Source organism: Ostrea edulis, chromosome 6 (assembly GCF_947568905.1).
Source record: "Ostrea edulis chromosome 6, xbOstEdul1.1, whole genome shotgun sequence".
NCBI lineage: Eukaryota > Metazoa > Mollusca > Bivalvia > Ostreida > Ostreidae > Ostrea > Ostrea edulis.
Genome location: NC_079169.1, coordinates 34848118 through 34867181, shown reverse-complemented (window position 1 = coordinate 34867181; position 19064 = coordinate 34848118). Strand labels below are relative to the sequence as shown.

At 35.2% G+C, this 19064-nt stretch overlaps 1 pseudogene; it reads right to left on the bottom strand.

Moving 5' to 3' along the window:
• Positions 1 to 5279: 5279 nt before the first annotated feature.
• Positions 5280 to 8084, bottom strand: LOC130047254 (uncharacterized; annotated as a pseudogene).
• Positions 8085 to 19064: the final 10980 nt, after the last annotated feature.

Genomic DNA, 19064 nt, shown 5'->3' with positions numbered 1-19064 from the left:
TGTCGACATAAATAATCGCGTGTTGATTGTTATATAGACGTTTATGCGTAAGTTTTTGACTTCTGAGTGTACTTCTGTATCTATTTTGATTTTGGAATAATTCTCATTCCCAGAAGCATCTGCTGCAAATCTTCATAAAATCAACTCCTATCAGTACTTTCAGTACTTTGTTTTCAATATGGCAGCTCCTACGGATTGAAAAGCTTCCTTAATCTGTATGAGATCTCTCCAAATTGAAGAAAGCTACATCTTAATGATTTTCACAATTCATTATTCATGTATACAATCAAAATGACAAATTAAACCCTTTGTCACATTTTCATGTTCACTTCCTATGTTTCTTCTCCGTTATTATTCTTTTCTTGCAATTTTTCTTCGGGCGATTTCTTGGATATGCGTCGACCGATTTTCACATTTTTTGGAGATGGTAGATATTCACTTCAACTAGATAGATGTTTTTCCTCATCTTGAGTATGTCAATTAATAATAAGATATTGACGTTTTTTCCTGAAATTTAGGGGATCAGGTTGTTTAGGCGTGTTCTCGGAAACTACCGTATTTTCGGCGATTGTAGAAGAGACTTTATAGCTGTGCTTAGTCGCATTCAAAAAGCTTTAACGCAAAAAACGTCAAAGCTCAGTAGGGCTTGAAAAACAGTCACAGTTTTTAGTGCATTTTTAGACACATTTTCTTCACCATTTTCTTATCGAAAAATGATTTGAAAAGATACATAAAACAAAATTTGTAAACAGTGGCAAGATAATATCAAGTTGCAGGGGCCAACCCCTTAAATAAAGGGCCGAGAGGTGTCAAAAGTATTTTATAAATAATCTCAAAAACTAAAAAGAATTTGTTAAATATTATTGAAGCAAGGTTGTTTGTTTTAAAGTTTTGCAAGTGCTGCTGTTTGTTTAATGTTCTAAGAGAATAAAATCATTCACAAATAATAACAGTCACATTCCCATAACATATGTTCTATTGTTTCTACTTCACTGTGACCGGAAGTTCACATCTTACAGTTCATCCTTTTTATTCTAAATAAGAATGAGATTTCTTGCTAAAATCTTATGAATTATTCTGTATTGGAACACTGTGGTTTACTTTTTTTTATTCATTAGGAAGGGAAAATGGAAGATGCCTTTCCACTCTGTATTATCTATATGTAAGAGCTCGCTCCATTTTGCTTTACCTGTTGTCACTGAGAAATCTTTGTTCCGAAGTTCATGAAAAAACTTAACCTTTTTACATTATTCACATTGTAAATGTTTGACCTGATAAAAGGATTTGCTAGTCTTATTAAGTTATTGTTTTTACAATACTTTTTAATTGAGATAGGTCTTTATAGCATGATTGATACTTGCAAATTCTAAAAAAAAAAATATTTTTCAAATTTTGATAGGTATTACAGAAAGTCTCATAACTAAAAAGGCTATCGTCTTCAATAATAGCCCTGCCTATTAAATCATATTCGCTGTAACCTGACAGAAATATAATATGTCGTGCTCACAAACTGTTCGCGATTAAAACGTTTAGTCCAGTAGAATTAGAAATTCTGGGGGGAAATGATTGCAATAAATTGTTTTGCCTTGGTATATCATATTTTAGCTTCCAAAAGGTTAAAAACAAATCATGAAGGGAAAAACTATAATTTGGAATTTGGTAATTTAGGGTACATTGCCAATCGGCTCTATAAACATCTATATATGACAACGTAGGTTACGACGATGTTACTTGTGGACACAAAAAATAGCAACGTATTACACATAGGAATGAAAATAAAACACTTCACTTACCTTTCAAATGTGTAACGAGAAAGTTTTATTCACCTCAACGTTCACAAATGCTATTTTGATTAACATCGATTGTATCCCATTGCCACGAATCTCAAATTTCACCTAGATGCTTTACGGGGCAGAATTCAACATAAGTTTCATCTATATATCACCCACCACTGATTAATTATTAATGATTGATATATCTATGTCATGAATATACATTTTAAATTATCGCATTTCATATAGACCGATATCAGTCATAATTTTACGCTTAGGTTGATATATACTTCACATTAAATTCTCACGTACAGCGCGCCAATATACACCGATATCAGCCATAATTTCACGCCAACGTTTTAATACATTTCACGATTAATTTTCATGAATGGCGCGCCATAAGGACTAAAATTCAATAAACTATGTAATGTATATTCCTCTTTTTTTTTTTTTTTTTTTTTGGTTTTGTTTGTGCGGTTTCAAATATGTTCACCTCTGGTGTGTCCAGGGGTTCGTGTTAGCCCAAATCTTTATTTTGTATTCCTTATGGCAGTTACCCGGTATGACATTGATCACTGTTCGTTATCTTCGCCTTTTTATTAATGTAAAGTGCTGGGACACAGGTTTGCGTCGATTTGCAGCTGAGATATCAGCGAAATTTTCTGAGTTAGCTGCCTGTTTGGCAAATATATTGAATTAGACATTTTTGTGGGTAATTGCATACTTACAGAGGTAGTGTTGCAAGATCGATAAAGTGGACTACTAGTATCTAGCTACTTAAAAGGAAAGAAGTTGGCTACTAGTAGCTAGCTACTTGAACCAGGACAAATTAGTAAGTTGTAGCCCCTTTCTAAAAGCTAGCTACTTTAAGTAAGTAAGGTTGGCTACTAGAAGCCAGCTACTACAACATATAAAGGTTATAATTACTGATAGCCAGCTACCAAATAAGGTTACTGAGTTTTATCAATTATTATCTATCAGGTTTATTTCTACAGATGGCGAGGAGTCATATGAAATTCCAAACTTCATGCTCAATTTTTCCAATTACATAACTTTGCAATACAAAATACGAATAAACTTTTCCAGCTGAGTGTTTCCTTTGAAAATGATACGGAATGAATTCAAACCTTCAGTCATTTGACATACCATCCATTTTGAGATATTAGCTACTTTTACAATTTCATTCGAGTTACCCTGAAATTTCATCATTTGTGTGAATACCATAAGGAACTCTGTGTGTTAAATATCTGACGAATTTATGACTATGTATATGACAATGAGTGATATAGGGTATCTTGATATGCCACCAATTTTCAGATATCTTGCTTAAAAATCAGTTGCTTATACATTTTGATTCAGTATGAACATGTGTGAATACCTTAAGGGACTCTGTGTTTATATTAGATACCTGACTAATTTACGACTATACGTATGAAAAGTAGCGATATTGGGTACCGTGATATGCCATCAATTTTCAGAAATCACGCTTAAGGAAATCAGCAAGTTATAATTTTTGATTCGAGGTGCAATGAAATTTCAACATTTGCTTGAATACCTTAAATAATTCTGTGTTCATGTTAGATGTCTGACTAATTTACGAGCATGCATATGATGATAAGTGATATTACGCGCTTAATGAAGTCAGCTACTTATACTTTCTGATTCTAAGTTACCTGCAATTTCAAGTTTTTGTTTGGTAAATACATGTATCTTTAAAGGAACTCTGCATTTGTCTTAGATATCTGACAAATTCACAATTATCCACATGAAGAGAAGTAATATCAGGTTTTTTGAAGTGCCATCAATTTTGAAATATTACGCTTAAGGAAGCCAGCTACTTATATACCTCTTGATTCAAAGTAACCTGGAATCTCAAAACTTGCTTGAATTGCTCGAAAGTTTGTGTTTATATTAGATATCTGATTAATTTCTCATTGCACATATGACAAGAAGTGATATTAGGTATCTTGATACTTATACCGTTCTATTAAAGGTATTCCGAAATTCCAAGTGTTTTGTGAATATCTTAAATAACTCCAATTGTATTAGATGTCTGACTAATTTACAACTATCCATATGATGAGAAGTGATATTAGTTATCTTGATATGCCATAAATTTTCAGATATCACGATTAAGAAAGTCAGCTACTTATACCTTTTGTTTCGAGAGTACCATGGAATTTCAGCATTTTTGTGAATACTTTAAGAAACCTTTGTTTTTATTAGATATCTGACTAAAGAAACCATATATACAATGTATATATAACGAAGAGTTATTTTCTTGAATATCTTAAGGAGTTCTGTGTTTATATTAGATATCTGACTATTTCACGACTATACATATGGCAAAGAAAGATATTATGTCTCGATATGCAATAAATTTTCAGAAATCACTCGGAAAGAAGTCAGCTACTCATACCTTTTGATTCTGGGTAACCTGAAATTTTAAGTTTTTCGTGAATATCTTTAGGAAGTTTGTGTTTATATCTATTTGACTAATTTACAACTATCCATATGAAAAGGAGTGATATCGGGTATCTTAATGTGCCATCAGTTTTGAGATGTCACGCTTAAGAAAGCTAGATACTTAAAATGTATATGTATACCTTTTGATTCAAGGTAACCTGAAATTTCAATATTTACGACTATTCATATGACAAGGAATGATATAGGATATCTTGATATGCCATGGAGTTTTGTATAAAACACTTAAGGAATCAGCTACGTGTACATTTTTATTCGAGGTACAATAGAATTTCAACATTTGCTTACATAAAGGAAACTGGGATCATTTTGCTATTATTTTTTAATGTCTTCCAAAACGAACTTGAGATTCAACTTGAGGTATAAGTGTTAAAAAATTATCCCTCAGGATTCTAATGAATTGAAATCTGTTTCTTTTCCCCACCCTTTCAACATTAAAATTCACAAAAACAAACTTAAGTTTAAATGTTTCATTGTATTGGAGTTCCTGTGGTTCTGGATAAAATCCTAACACAATCTCGATAGCAGAGTTTACAAGTCCATCTTTAATATCATTCTACGTTTTTTGTTAGCATCACTTTCAACACCGCCGTGTACACCTTTTCGCTTTCCCCTTGGTAATGCCAGTAATTTCATGAACGGTATTCTCCTAGAAATGAAGACAACGGCCAGAGAAATTAAATCGTTCAGCTCTTGAGGAATTTCATCTAATTGCAGATTGTTACACATTGTGCGGGATGGTAATTCATTCTTTTTGAAAGACCTTTTACATTGTGAGTTACGCATTGCAAGGGATGATAATTCATTCGTTTTCAAAGATGTTTACATTGTGAGCAAATGTATTCATTATCATCAACTGAGTTCTACAGTTTTTCAAACGTTCTTTGTTACGGAAAAAAGTCAGTTTCATTGAACAGGAACAAAGATGATCTATAAAGCAGTTTATGGCAGCTTGTAAATACATGTATGTACACTGGGCCTTTTTTATTTAAAAAGTAGCCAATGCAATGTCTACATTGAATTCTATGGTTTGTTATTTTTTCCTTTGTGGTGTTTCTCTTGCATTTTCAAGATTTCTCACCTCTGGTTCTTCCCTAGAAGCCTGGTTCCTTTCTTTGTCATGAGAGGCTTCCATCTTTTTGGAATTTGTCTTTTCTGTCGCCTTCTTTGTTTGTCCAGAAGAATTTTTATCTGATGATATTTCGGATTGCGTCTTTTCTCTTTTTCTGTAAAGTGTTTCTAAAATTTTCATAATCTTTCACTCCTGTTTGTTTGCTTATCTTCTGTCTTCTTTGCTTATCCTGAGAACATCGCGCTCAAAATCACACGGTCTTTCACCTCTGGTCGGCGCGGGTTCAAATCCCGCTTGCGCCGGTAAGTGAGAAAGTTTCCCAGTTTACTTTCGGAAGGTCGGTGGTCTCTTCTCAGGTACATTGTATCTGGGCTCTCTCTGCCACCAATAAAAACTGGGCGCCACCAGATAACTGAAAAATTGTTGAGTGTGGTGGAAAACAGCAAAACAATCAATTCTGAGAAGTCTCCATCTGTCTATAATATGGATATTGTCTTGTCTGTTGCCTCTTTTCTTTGTCTTGAAACATTTCCACCAGTTTATGATCTGGACCTTGTCTTTTTTGCTTCCTCTGTGTTATTTCTTATATTTTCTGTCTTCTTTACCCCTGCATGTTGCCTGCTTTTCATAATATGTCATGTTCAGATTCTATTTGCTTGTTTGAGGATTGCTTCCAATTCTTTTATATTGTTTTCTTTTCCCATCTTATGTATTTTCCTCTTTAGCATATATTGGATCCACCCTTTTCTTTGAGATTCATTGGCGTTTTTGCTCCCTTTTCTTCTCTTGATCTTTAAAATATTTGTTTACCTGATCTTCTAATCTGCAATAAAATTTAAATAAGTATTAATGCAGTGTCATCCATCAAAACAAACAACACATATAAAAATTACAAATCTTTCAAAATGAACTGTCAATGTTGCATTCTTTGTTTTGGAAACTTTTATATTATTGCTACAAAAGAAATAGAGGAAGATGGCGAAAACATAAAGATACACAAGTACATCAATATAAATCAGACTATTTATAAAAGCACGTGGATAGAAAATATTGTTTTTGTGTCTGTCATCTTTCTTCTGATAAAGCAATGGTGGAAGACACCTTGTCACATTTTCCCCTCTGAAAATGAGACGTAAGTTGACTGTCGAATTCAGGTGTTTGGAATTGGTTCTATAGTTCAGAGATAGAAGTGAAAAAAACACAAACTTTCAGTCGGTTTTCTCTGTCCATCCAAAAGTCGTCTTTTTCTGATATTTTGTTTCTTTGGTGACATGCTTTAGAGTTTGACTACATCACCTAAAATTTATTAGATATTCACAATAAACTTAGGTCAGTTTGTCATTTAAACGAGAGAAAAACAACAACAAAAAACAACAACAACAAACAAACAGTGAAGTCAAAATAATATGATAATGATTTAACTTCTCTGTGTAATGTACATTGATGACAGAAGTCTCTTTGGAACTATCAGATGAAGACAACTTTTCTCCCCATCTGCACTATAGAAGCTTCTGTAATGGATTACATTCTCTACCTGTAGTCCATTCCATTGCCTCCATAAGGTCTTTAAACGTAATGAACCATGATACACTCTGTCCCATGATCATCTAGAGTAGCTAGAAGCAGAGCTATATCTGGGTCATTTAACTACACTTGGCGTATATGGTCCGACTGCCAACCATCTAGAATGAAATCATTTGGGGTACTAAAATTGTGATTGTCACTTGCAAACTCTAACTTTGTTTATATTTGAAGTACTATCATAGTCGTCATCATCGTCACTGCTATTTACAATTGCTTTTTCCTGTCTTGAGAAAGATTTACATGGCCTTCTAGAGAGAGCATCCGCATTATTGTGTTTACATCCAGGTCTATGAATGATGTTAAATCGTATGTCCCTAATTCTTCCAATCATCTTGCTGTTTGTCCAGTTGGCTTCTTTAAAGACCAAGAAAATAAGCACTGCCTTCAAATTTACCTGGTCTGTGAACCCTTGTCAATCAGGAGAAATTAAGCTTCATATTGTATGCTAGAAATCGATTGACATTTGGTTACTAGTATATGTGTATACCTTACCTATCTTATCCGGCGATCGAGGCGTCCTTGGAATTTTTCGATGCTTACCGCGTAAACTTGCTCGTTAGGGAAACGGTTTTAGCTTATACAATAATATTAGTAAAATTTGCATACAATTACATAAATTATAATAGAATATAGTAGATTATGTTTAGTAATGGGTACGATTAATAATAATCATTATGGATCGTTGAATGTAATTTACACGGATATCGATTTTATGCTAAACAGATTAATTATGAGTAAATACATTGTACATTAATGAAATCTTGTTTACACTCAGTTGAAAATCTATAAGCGTAATTTTCCCCTCGAAACATGGCGACAAAAGTTCAACTTATCGGAAGAGAAATTAGCCGCTATAAGGACTCTTTCTTGCGTATAATGGTTGGAATTGGGATCCAGAGGAAGAACAAATTCTTCGTCTAGATCAGTTATTGAAGGAACTGTCGGAAAATACGAATGTCCTGATTTTTGTAGGCCATGCGTTACATGGATGAGTCACACAGACAACTTTGGTAGCCAGAGAATTCTGGTGTGCGGTCCAGAAAAACTAATTCAAACAGAATAAAACTCTCTAAGCTGTTTTTAGATATATAGGCATCACGGGGCGTGGGACGATGATCTAACGCAGTACGCAGGAACTCCTCTCGGAAACTGTATGTTTGGCAGTCATACATCGTCGGATACTGGGTATCCGACGAACGAAGACAGTCAAATGGATACAAGGAAACTTTGAATAAAGAATATTCTGCTTACGTTTTCAATGGATAACGTTCTCATTTATATGAAAGGTGAAAATAACGAACAGTGATCAATCTCATAACTCCTATAAGCAATATAAGATAAAATCGAGCTTTAATTTTCACGTTTGATTCATTAGATTTAATTGTCAACGTTTCGATTAACCTGCACAAGAAAAATGACTACCATGAATTTTTCAATCTTACAAAAACGTACAGGTAATGCAGGCAACACAGATAACATCCTGTGTATTTGGGACGGTATATACAAGCTATCAGGGTTTCCTCGGGCTCGGGGTTTCACACCTGCCTTAAATTAGCTCCTCCCCGCACTTAACTGATGAAAACCCCGACCTTTAAGTTCCTAATCCATGATACAGTAGCATTATCAGTTCTCAGCAACAGTTTCTGCCTATATGAATATGGATGAAATGTTTTCAATGCTTGAATTACCGCAAGCAGTTCTTTCCTCGTTACAAACTAAGATTCCTTGTGTTTGTTCATCGACTTGCTCATGTATGAGATTACGCGTTCCTTTTCATTTTGAACTTGAGAAAGTACTGCGCCGACTGACTTGTGACTAGCATCTGTATCTAGGATAAACGGCAAGCCAGGTCATTGGTATGCTAGAATAGGGGTTAAAGTCAGAGCTTCTTTAAGAGCTGCTAATGCCTTATCTCTAGTCTCGGTCCATACAAATTTGGTATTCTTTTCGCAGAGCTTATAGAGAGGCTTTCAAATTTCAGAAAACCCTTTTATAAATCGCCGGTAAAAGCTGCGAACTTGTTTTTAATTTCTTGGAACAGGCCATTCCTGTATTGCCTTGTTTTCTCTGGTTCTGTTGATATTCCATTCTCTGAAACTATATGTCCTAAGAATGTTACTTCGTTTTTTAATAGAGCACATTTAGAAGTTTGAGCTTTAATCAAACTTCTTGTGATTGAATAAATATATCCTTCAGCCATACAAGTCCTTGCTCAAAAGTTGAACTTGGTGAAATTATATCATTCATGTATATTAACACCTCCTTCCATTGTAATCCCCTAAATATGTTTTCCATTAGTCTTTCAAATGTTGTTGGAGGATTTGGTAAACCAAATGACATTACAGTAAATTGAAGAAGGCCTAAACTGGTAGTGAAAGCAGTGTTCTCCTTGTCCTGTTTAGACATGCCAATCTGCCAGAATCTAGAGTTTAAATCCATCGAGCTGAACCAGTTAGACTCGGCGAGTGCATCTAAACATGTATCTATCCTCGGTAATGGATATGCATCTTTAACAGTGACTTCATTTAGGAGCCTTATAAACTACACAAAACCTACTGGAGCCGTCTCTTTTTGTTACAAGTACTATATTGGAGGTCCATGGGCTAGATGAATATTAGTTACCCCCCTTTGTAAGATTTTTTTTTCACTTCTTGTCTCTATATCTTGCTCTGCTATGGGAATCGACCTGGCAGGTTGTCTAATTGACACTGCCTTGGAATCGGCCTGGCAGGTTGTCTAATTGACACTGCCTTGGAATCGGCCTGGCAGGTTGTCTAATTGACACTGCCTTGGAATCGGCCTGGCAGGTTGTCTAATTGACACTGCCTTGGAATCGGCCTGGCAGGTTGTCTAATTGACACTGCCTTGGAATCGGCCTGGCAGGTTGTCTAATTGACACTGCCTTGGAATCGGCCTGGCAGGTTGTCTAATTGACACTGCCTTGGAATCGGCCTGGCAGGCTGTCTAATTGACACTGCCTTGGAATCGGCCTGGCAGGTTGTCTAATTGACACTGCCTTGCCTGTATCAATTTTGTGTTTCACCCAGTCATTTCGTCCTTGTCATCTGACGCACGTGAAATGATGTTTTGATACTTGGTAAGCAGACTGATTAAAGCAGTCTTTTCCTGTACTTCTAATTACGCCGAACTCCTGACAAATGAAAGATGAAGATAACGAACAGTGATCAATCTCATAACTTCTATAAGAAATACAAAATAGATCGTTGGGCAAACACGGACCCCCTGGACACACCATAGTAGGGATCAGGTGCCTAGGAGGAGTAAGCATCCCCTGTCGACCCGTCACACCCTCGTGAGTCATATATCTTGATAGGGTAAGCGGAGTTATCCGTAGTCAAAATCAGTGTTCCAAGAACGGTCTAACAATCGGAATGAAGCACTTCGGACAGCATTTGACTCATGATAGGTTGTATTGACGAACTAAATCGTTATAACGATCATAGAATTTGCGAAATATTGACTTAAAACCATACTGTTGAAACCCCTGTACCATCAACTTGTTTGTCAGTAGCTTGCCTCCATTTTAAAACTGACCGTACGCAGAACAAGCTTTTCCGTATCAAATAAGTTGAGAGATATAAACACCATATGCAGGTGATAATGGATCATTGCTACATACGACTCGTAAATACATGTATAGGTAGTTGACGATGGAGAAGCTGAAATAATCCCGCTTTTTTTTTTTTTTATCAAGGTGAGTTGTTAGTTTGCCGTTTAAATCTACTTTCAATAAAATATCTAAATATGAAGCAGAATAGGACGACTCTGTGGTGTTTTTTATTTCGAGTTCACAAGGATATATCGAATCGACATACGAATTAAAGTTATTATTGTTAATAGATAAAACGTCGTCGATATATCTAATTGTCGAATCGAAGGCCACAGCAAGAGATTTTTAAAAATAAATTCTGCTTCATATGAATATAAAAACAAGTCACCTAAGAAAGGAACACAATTCGTGCCCATGCGAAATCAAACAGACTGTTGGAAGTCCTGATCACCAAAGATCACGAAGATATTGTCAATGAAGAACTCTATCATATATTTTTTTTAATTTCAACTTCAGATAATTCCTTTAAATGCTCAGGCATAGCATCTTTTCAAATGTCGGTTTCCTGTTTCCCAGTGCATCTGATGCTAGCTTGGTCTCCAGATTTGCTCAACTCCCTATACATGTAACTTTCACAAGTAGCAATGACCTGATTCTTTTGTATAATGACCTCTTCATTGCTGTAATTTATCATGTTTACATATCATTTTCAGCCCTCGTATTTATGATTCCAGGCGCTAGTTGGATATGATCAGAAAAGCACGATTTTCCCTTAACAACTCGTAAGAAGTTCTGCTGATGGAACCAAAAGTCCAGAAGAGAGTGATAGAATGACGATTGTTTTGGTCAATACCCAACATGGTAGATTAGCATTGCCTTAGACACAGTATTGAGTTTTTCTTTCCGTTGCAAGCGTGCAGAACCATTCTCTGATAATTGATTTTCTTGATATATGTAAGGAGAAAGTCTTGGCCTAAAATTCCGTCTTGTGCAATTTTACAAACAATAAATGTTTGTGAGAACTTCTCGGTTCCAAGAGATAGGTCAAGTACAAGAGAACCCATGTTTTCTATAGCATTGTCATTGACGTCCTGAATGTCGGAGCTTAATTGTAGACGTGATAGGGGATTTGGTCTCCTTTTTTGAAGTTTCTGAAGAAGAAAAAAGTGGCATGAAATGATAGATGCGATAGATCCGCTATCTATAAGAAAATTTGTCTGTTCCTCAAATATGTTCCAAATTGTATAAAATCCGTTGTCCAATGGGAAAGTTATTTTCCCTAGATGTGGCTAATCCTTGTGTGATAATTTTCCACGGAAGGCCGTCACTCATATGCCGACTCCCGAAATATTGATGTGGCACTTTCCCGTTTCCCGGCTGAAAGAGTCTCTGGCACCTTAGATTATCCTTTCAACCGCCGTCTCTATCTCTCTGCATCTTCCTTAGTCGGACGTTGGTTGTTGTCATCATCCAATGGGATTCCTTATTTTAAGATGCAAGTTTAGTAAGAGCAAACTCTTACTAAAGAGGTTTACTTTCTTTATTTCCAAGAACATTTTGACCTCATGTCCAGATTCATGACCCCACACTAGGCCAACAGTGTCGTAACATACCCGAACATGAATCCACACAAATAGGGATGCGTCAATGAAAAGGTGAGGAAGATAACGAAGAGTGACCAATCTCATAAAACCAATAAAGAATACAAAAGTACATGTAAGTGATCAATCTCATAACTTGTATAAGGAGTTGGACAAACACAAACCCCAGGATATCACCTGGGTATCGATGTGACCGGTTGACAGATGCTTACTCCTCTTAGGCACCTGATTCCACCTCTGGTATATACAGGGGTACGTGTTAGCCCAACTCTCTATTTATATTTCTTAAAAGGTATGAGATTGATCACTGTTCGTTATCTTCACCTTTTTTTTTTTTTTTTTTTTTTTTTTTTACATTATCCCGTGGGAATCCGAGTTAGAATAGGTCCTCAGTACACCTTGCTTGTCGTAAGAGGCGACTAAATGGGGCGATCCTTCGAATGAAACCGCAAAAACCAAGGTCCTGTATCACAGCAGGTGTGGCACGATAAAGATCCCTCCCTGCTCAATGACCGTAAGCGCCGCGCATAGGCCTAAATTTTGCAGCCCTTCACCGGCAATGGCGACGTCTCAATATTCAATCAATGACTTTTTCATCAGATCAATATTACATGCCAACTGAAATATTGTGTACTTTAAAGCACTATACATGTAATTAAATTCTAACCCTAGATTGTTTTTCCAATGAAGTTATGAGCAGTGGTTAGAAGTGTAGTTTATCATTTCAAAATATGTACTCAAATTCGTTTAAAACCCTGGGATTATATACGGCTTCATAACAGCTGACACTGCATTATCGGAATGCGAAATTAGAACTGTTAAATTTCCTCCAATCTTTACGTCCATAAGACAACATATTCGAAATAAGGTTTATCAAATTATCATAGCATCTACCAGCAACATAATGGTTATGTAAATCTTTGTCCATCATGTGACGGTTTAATGTTGTCTTTTTTTTAATATGATTATTGAACCTTATATGTGATATATACACTTAAGATTCAAAGCTGTAGAGGTTGTGAATGTGATCTTAGCCTTTTATACTTTTGAAGTGTTGACAAAATAAATCATCGCTCTTGGAAGCTTATAAAATCCCCGTCCTATCGATATTCTAATGTGTCATGGTTCGTCCATCAACAACAGTCCGCCGCCAGTGAGAAATGTCGTGCTGCATTTCCCTCATGGACATTTTTGCTAAGAATAGCGAATTCAAAAATTGAATAGTTACTTGATATATCAATGCATGATAACGAATGGATATTAGTAAAACCAAAATTGTAATATTTTCAAAAGGTCCACAACCAAAATATGTTCACTACAGCGGTTACATTGTAAGTTCAATTATTTAGGAGTCATTTTCTCACGTACTGGTTCATTTTGTAAAAAAAATAAATAAATAAAAAAGCATAAAACAGTCTGTTTGAGTAAGCACAGGAGGCAATGTTTGGAGTTATAAGAATGATTAGATTTAATGTTTGATTGACAGTTTAATTAAGCAGTGATGCAATGTTTTACTGTATATATGTGAAATTTGGGCGTTTGAAAATATTTATATTGTTGAACGCATTCTTTTGCATTTTTTCTTTTTAAAAAAATAGATACTTAATTTAGAGATGCAGTGATCAAGTTATATGGCTTGCGGTAAGACTGGGCGATATCCTTTATATTAAACAATAAATACTACATTGTATAGAAATATCTCTTATTGGGCAAAACGTATCAACAGCAATGATAACAAACTTGAGTAAGATTATTGATATGTATGTACGTACTATATCTGGCAAAGGAGAGGTAACAAACAAATCGCTCATAAACATTTGGTTTGGGCCTACATCACGATATTATAATGCCACATGGACAACTGTTAATCAAAGGATACGAGTTCAAAGTTCACAAAAATGGCACGATGATAAAGCTAGGGCTTCAAATTAAAGGGGGTGATTTACAGAGTTTTTATAAAAATTAATGTTAGGAATCCTTGACATTGTTACTAAAAATCGTTGTTAAATTAAGAACTAAACACCATTATCTTCCTGTCGAAGTAGCAGATGGAGTAATATTATAGGAGTTATGAGATTGATCGCTGTTCGTTATCTTCGCCTTTCATTAAAAGAAATGAACGCTTTTGGTTATTATGCAACTGTAACTAAATGTGATGAATTTTATTATATTCTGGAATGTAAAACACTGTGCAAATTATGTTGACATTTTCTAAATAAAGAGTATTTTTCTGCGCTCAACCACTATAAATAAATTTCTGAAATTAGGTATCTATTGAATTATTTTGAAATCCAATAATAGTGTTTTTCTCTTGATTTTTGTCTGTTATTGTATGTGTGTATAGATGCGGTTCATGTACCTCAAGTATCATTCCACGGCTTGAGTGAAATAAACTGGATATAATTAGCATACTGGTGCTATTTGTTTGGTTGTCACACGTGTGAATGTGTGGTACATAGTACAACGTTAAATTAAAATCCAGAGAATAGCGAAACGCGTGTGACTCGGAATACAATAAATGACCGTATTTTTAATTTCACCAACCGCATTGGTATTACCACACTTTAAAACAGTATGTAAGCTAAATTAAATTTACTTTGTATTCCGTGCATTATGATCTGGCGCAAAACTGTTTTCCAATCAGCGTTATCTGCCCTTTATTAGATTTGCCTATACATCACTGTGCTAATTTTTGCGCGTTCTCTTTGGGGTTTAATCATCTTCAAAGTTCTTAATTCGTTTGACTTGTGTAGATTAGAGATTATTAGTTTATAACGCAGTGTTATTAAATACATGAACAGATAATAAACACGTAGAAAATTTACAACCTATGTGTAGTTACTAACAGCAAGTGTAGAATGGAAGAAAGCTACATTGTTTTGTGCATGTTTACAAATAGAAATAGTGAATTCTTTGGAGGTAAAGAATTTCCGAGTACGTCCAACATGAAATCCATGAATGGAATGTTTGCATATTATTATGGTATATTATGGCCCTGCATAACTCTTGAAAAGAATTTTAAAATAGATCCTTTCCCTCACGAATTTGTTTTACTCAGTGGCTCTAGTGAAGTTATACCTGTTCAGATTTAACAGATTCTGGTGCTGCCAAGACTTTGTCGTTAGAAAATGTGTTGCCTTTGAGCAGACTTCTACTCGTCGGTCGGTTTTGAAATATCTAGGTGGCGCTATGGTCATTAGTGTCCCTCTACAAAGAATTTATCTGAAATCATATTAATTACTGGACTAGTTATTTTTCTTACCTAATCTTGGCGTTTCTTGTTGTTAGACAACAATTTGCTGGTGGCAAAGTCATAACAGATCCCGTATAAGTGAGAAAATCATAATGTTGTTAGACAATTTAGCTGGTGGCAAAGTTATATCAGATCCCATATAAGTGAGAAAATCACAAACAATGTTGCGTCCAATGATGTAGACGACAAATTGATCCAGCCTATGCTATTACCAGAGCAATGATCAGTAAACTGAAATCGGCATTGACGATGTTGAACCCCTTAACACAGTTGGTTCATCTCATGAAATTGACCTTGATGGCAGTTCACGTGGAAATCAACAACCATATAACAATGAGTGTCCGCTGAAATCCATTGATGATGATGGTCCCAATCGTCAGTCAAGAGCAGTTACTGACCGAGCAAAATAAAAAATAAAGACCCTGATATTGTCCAGCTTAATTAACAAGATGACGCTTCCACCAGAAGGAAGTCAAGTCATGTTTTCCAGATGGTAGTTAAACCTAATCAGAAAATCCCATCTGTCCCTCTTCAGCTTTTGAAGACCCTTTTAGTCATGTTTTAGTGGATAGTGTAGGACTTTAATTTGTCCAATACTAGGTTAAGGAACCGGTATTTCCTTACTAATAGTGTGTGTATGTCCACTCGCTTCCCTGAAGTTATACCTCTTACTAATAGTATGTGTATGTCCACTCGCTTCCCTGAAGTTATACCTCTTACTAATAGTATGTGTATGTCCACTCGCTTCCCTGAAGTTATACCTCTTACTAATAGTGTGTGTATGTCCACTCGCTTCCCTGAAGTTATACCTCTTAGCAGTGTGTATATGTCTCTCCTCATAGGAATATTATGGCAAATACCAAAGTCAGGATTCGTACCAAGTTTTTCAGTTTTGTTAGACCATCTAACGCGATTCATTCAGATGAAGGTTCGAATTTTATGTCAGGTTGTTTCAATAGGTCATGCATGAGTTAGGCGTTAGATAGTATCAGTCTACTGCTTATCATCACAAGTCGAAGGCCTGGGTCACGTGAACAATTCCATCAAACCCTTAAAACTATGATAAAGACGTATTGTTACCAGTATGTTAAAGACATATTGTTACCAGTATGATAACGACGTATTGTTAACAGTATGATAACGACGTATTGTTAACAGTATGATAACAACATGTTGTTACCAGTATGATAACGACGTATTGTTAACAGTATGATAACGACATATTGTTACCAGTATGATAACGACGTATTGTTACCAGTATGATAACGACATATTGTTAACAGTATGATAACGACATACTGTTAACAGTATGATTGTTAACAGTATGATAACGACGTATTGTTACCAGTATGATAACGACGTATTGTTACCAGTATGATAACGACGTGTTGTTACCAGTATGATAACGACGTGTTGTTACCAGTATGATAACGACGTGTTGTTACCAGTATGATAACGACGTGTTGTTACCAGTATGATAACGACGTGTTGTTACCAGTATGATAACGACGTATTGTTACCAGTATGATAACGACGTATTGTTAACAGTATGATAACGACGTATTGTTACCAGTATGATAACGACGTATTGTTAACAGTATGATAACGACATATTGTTACCAGTATGATAACGACGTATTGTTACCAGTATGATAACGACGTATTGTTACCAGTATGATAACGACGTATTGTTAACAGTATGATAACGACGTATTGTTACCAGTATGATAACGACGTATTGTTAACAGTATGATAACGACGTATTGTTAACAGTATGATTGTTAACAGTATGATAACGACGTATTGTTAACAGTATGATTGTTAACAGTATGATAACGACGTATTGTTAACAGTATGATTGTTAACAGTATGATAACGACATATTGTTACCAGTATGATTGTTAACAGTATGATAACGACGTATTGTTAACAGTATGATAACGACGTATTGTTAACAGTATGATAACGACGTATTGTTACCAGTATGATAACGACGTATTGTTAACAGTATGATAACGACGTATTGTTACCAGTATGATAACGACGTATTGTTAACAGTATGATAACGACGTATTGTTAACAGTATGATAACGACGTATTGTTACCAGTATGATAACGACATATTGTTACCAGTATGATAACGACGTATTGTTACCAGTATGATAACGACGTATTGTTAACAGTATGATAACGACGTATTGTTAACAGTATGATAACGACGTATTGTTAACAGTATGATAACGACGTATTGTTACCAGTATGATAACGACGTATTGTTACCAGTATGGTAAAGACATATTGTTACCAGTATGATAACGACATATTGTTACCAGTATGATAACGAAGTAGATCAAAGGATTCACCTTGTTTTATTTGCTGAACGAGAAACTGTTCAAGAATATTGAACTAGGTCCCTTTGAACAAGTGTTCGGTCATACAGTTAGCGGACCTTTGGAATTCTTAAAGGAAAACTGGTTGACGGAAACTAGTTCTCTTAACCTTTTAGATTGTGTATCCGATTTCAAAGAGATTCTGCGCGCTTGCAAATTGGCACAAGAAACCCTCAAAAGTTCTCATGACAAAAGTAAAGTTTGGTATGACTAAGATGCCAAGAACAGAATTTCTAAACTAAGTAAAATAAAATCATAACTAATGAAATTCCCAGTTTGTAGAACTTTTGGACATCAGAGACAGTTGCCTTGCCAAAAAGAAATATTCATATCTAGTGATCAGTCATTCTTGAAAATTATTATTTTACTAGTTCTACAAACTCGGAACTTTCATTAGTTACGATTTTATTGCGATATGTAACGAAATAATACTAGGGACATTCAATGTTGACCCTTTATGCAAATGATGACTTTTTTTTTTTTAGTAAATGTTGACAAGTCTTTGTGCTTTGATATTGCTTATTCACCTCTGATGTTTAACTGCTAATAAAACTTTCAGAAATTAAAATCTCAGCATTTATTTTCTCAGAATTTCGACATATTTGGAGAATGACTCTTACATGTATAATACGAAGAATTGTGGGTTCTGCATCTCTTGTAACTCGACAGCTAACATTGAAATTTGTGCTGATCATTAACAATACCTCATTTGCCCGTTGTAAACAATAACAAAGGCCCCGTGTCACAGTAGGTGTGGTACGATAAAGATCCCTCCCCGTTCAAAGGCTGTAAGCACCGAGCATAGGCCTAAATTTGCAGACCTTCACCAGAGAAATTTCATATGGATGAAAAGTAGAGGATATGTACAACATTTTGAAATTGAAAGCTTTCAAATTTATCTTATCTAGTCAGATTTTTTTTAAACAAAATGCAGTTTTAGTAGAAAGCTATTTGAATTTTTAAAATAATAAAACCCCTGTTGGACTCGAGCCGACGATCTGCAGTTCAGTTGTCGACGTGTTAACCAACTGAGCTACTCACCTAGACGATAAATACGCAAATATTGCTGATATTTATATTTTCATCCATGTTTTAAAAGGAAGTAAGCCATTATGATGATGTAGAGTACCTCCTTAATATCCTTTCATTCATGTTTCAAAAGTCAGCCAGTCATTTTGACGATGTAGAGTACCTCCTTAAAAAGATTTGAAAAAAATCCTAAATATTGAAAACAACCCCTTACCAAACTATACAGTATGCGGCAACCTTGCGGCAAACTTACAGTAAACTAGCAGCTAACTATTTTGTTCACCAAAAGCTTAAACACTAGTTCGCAG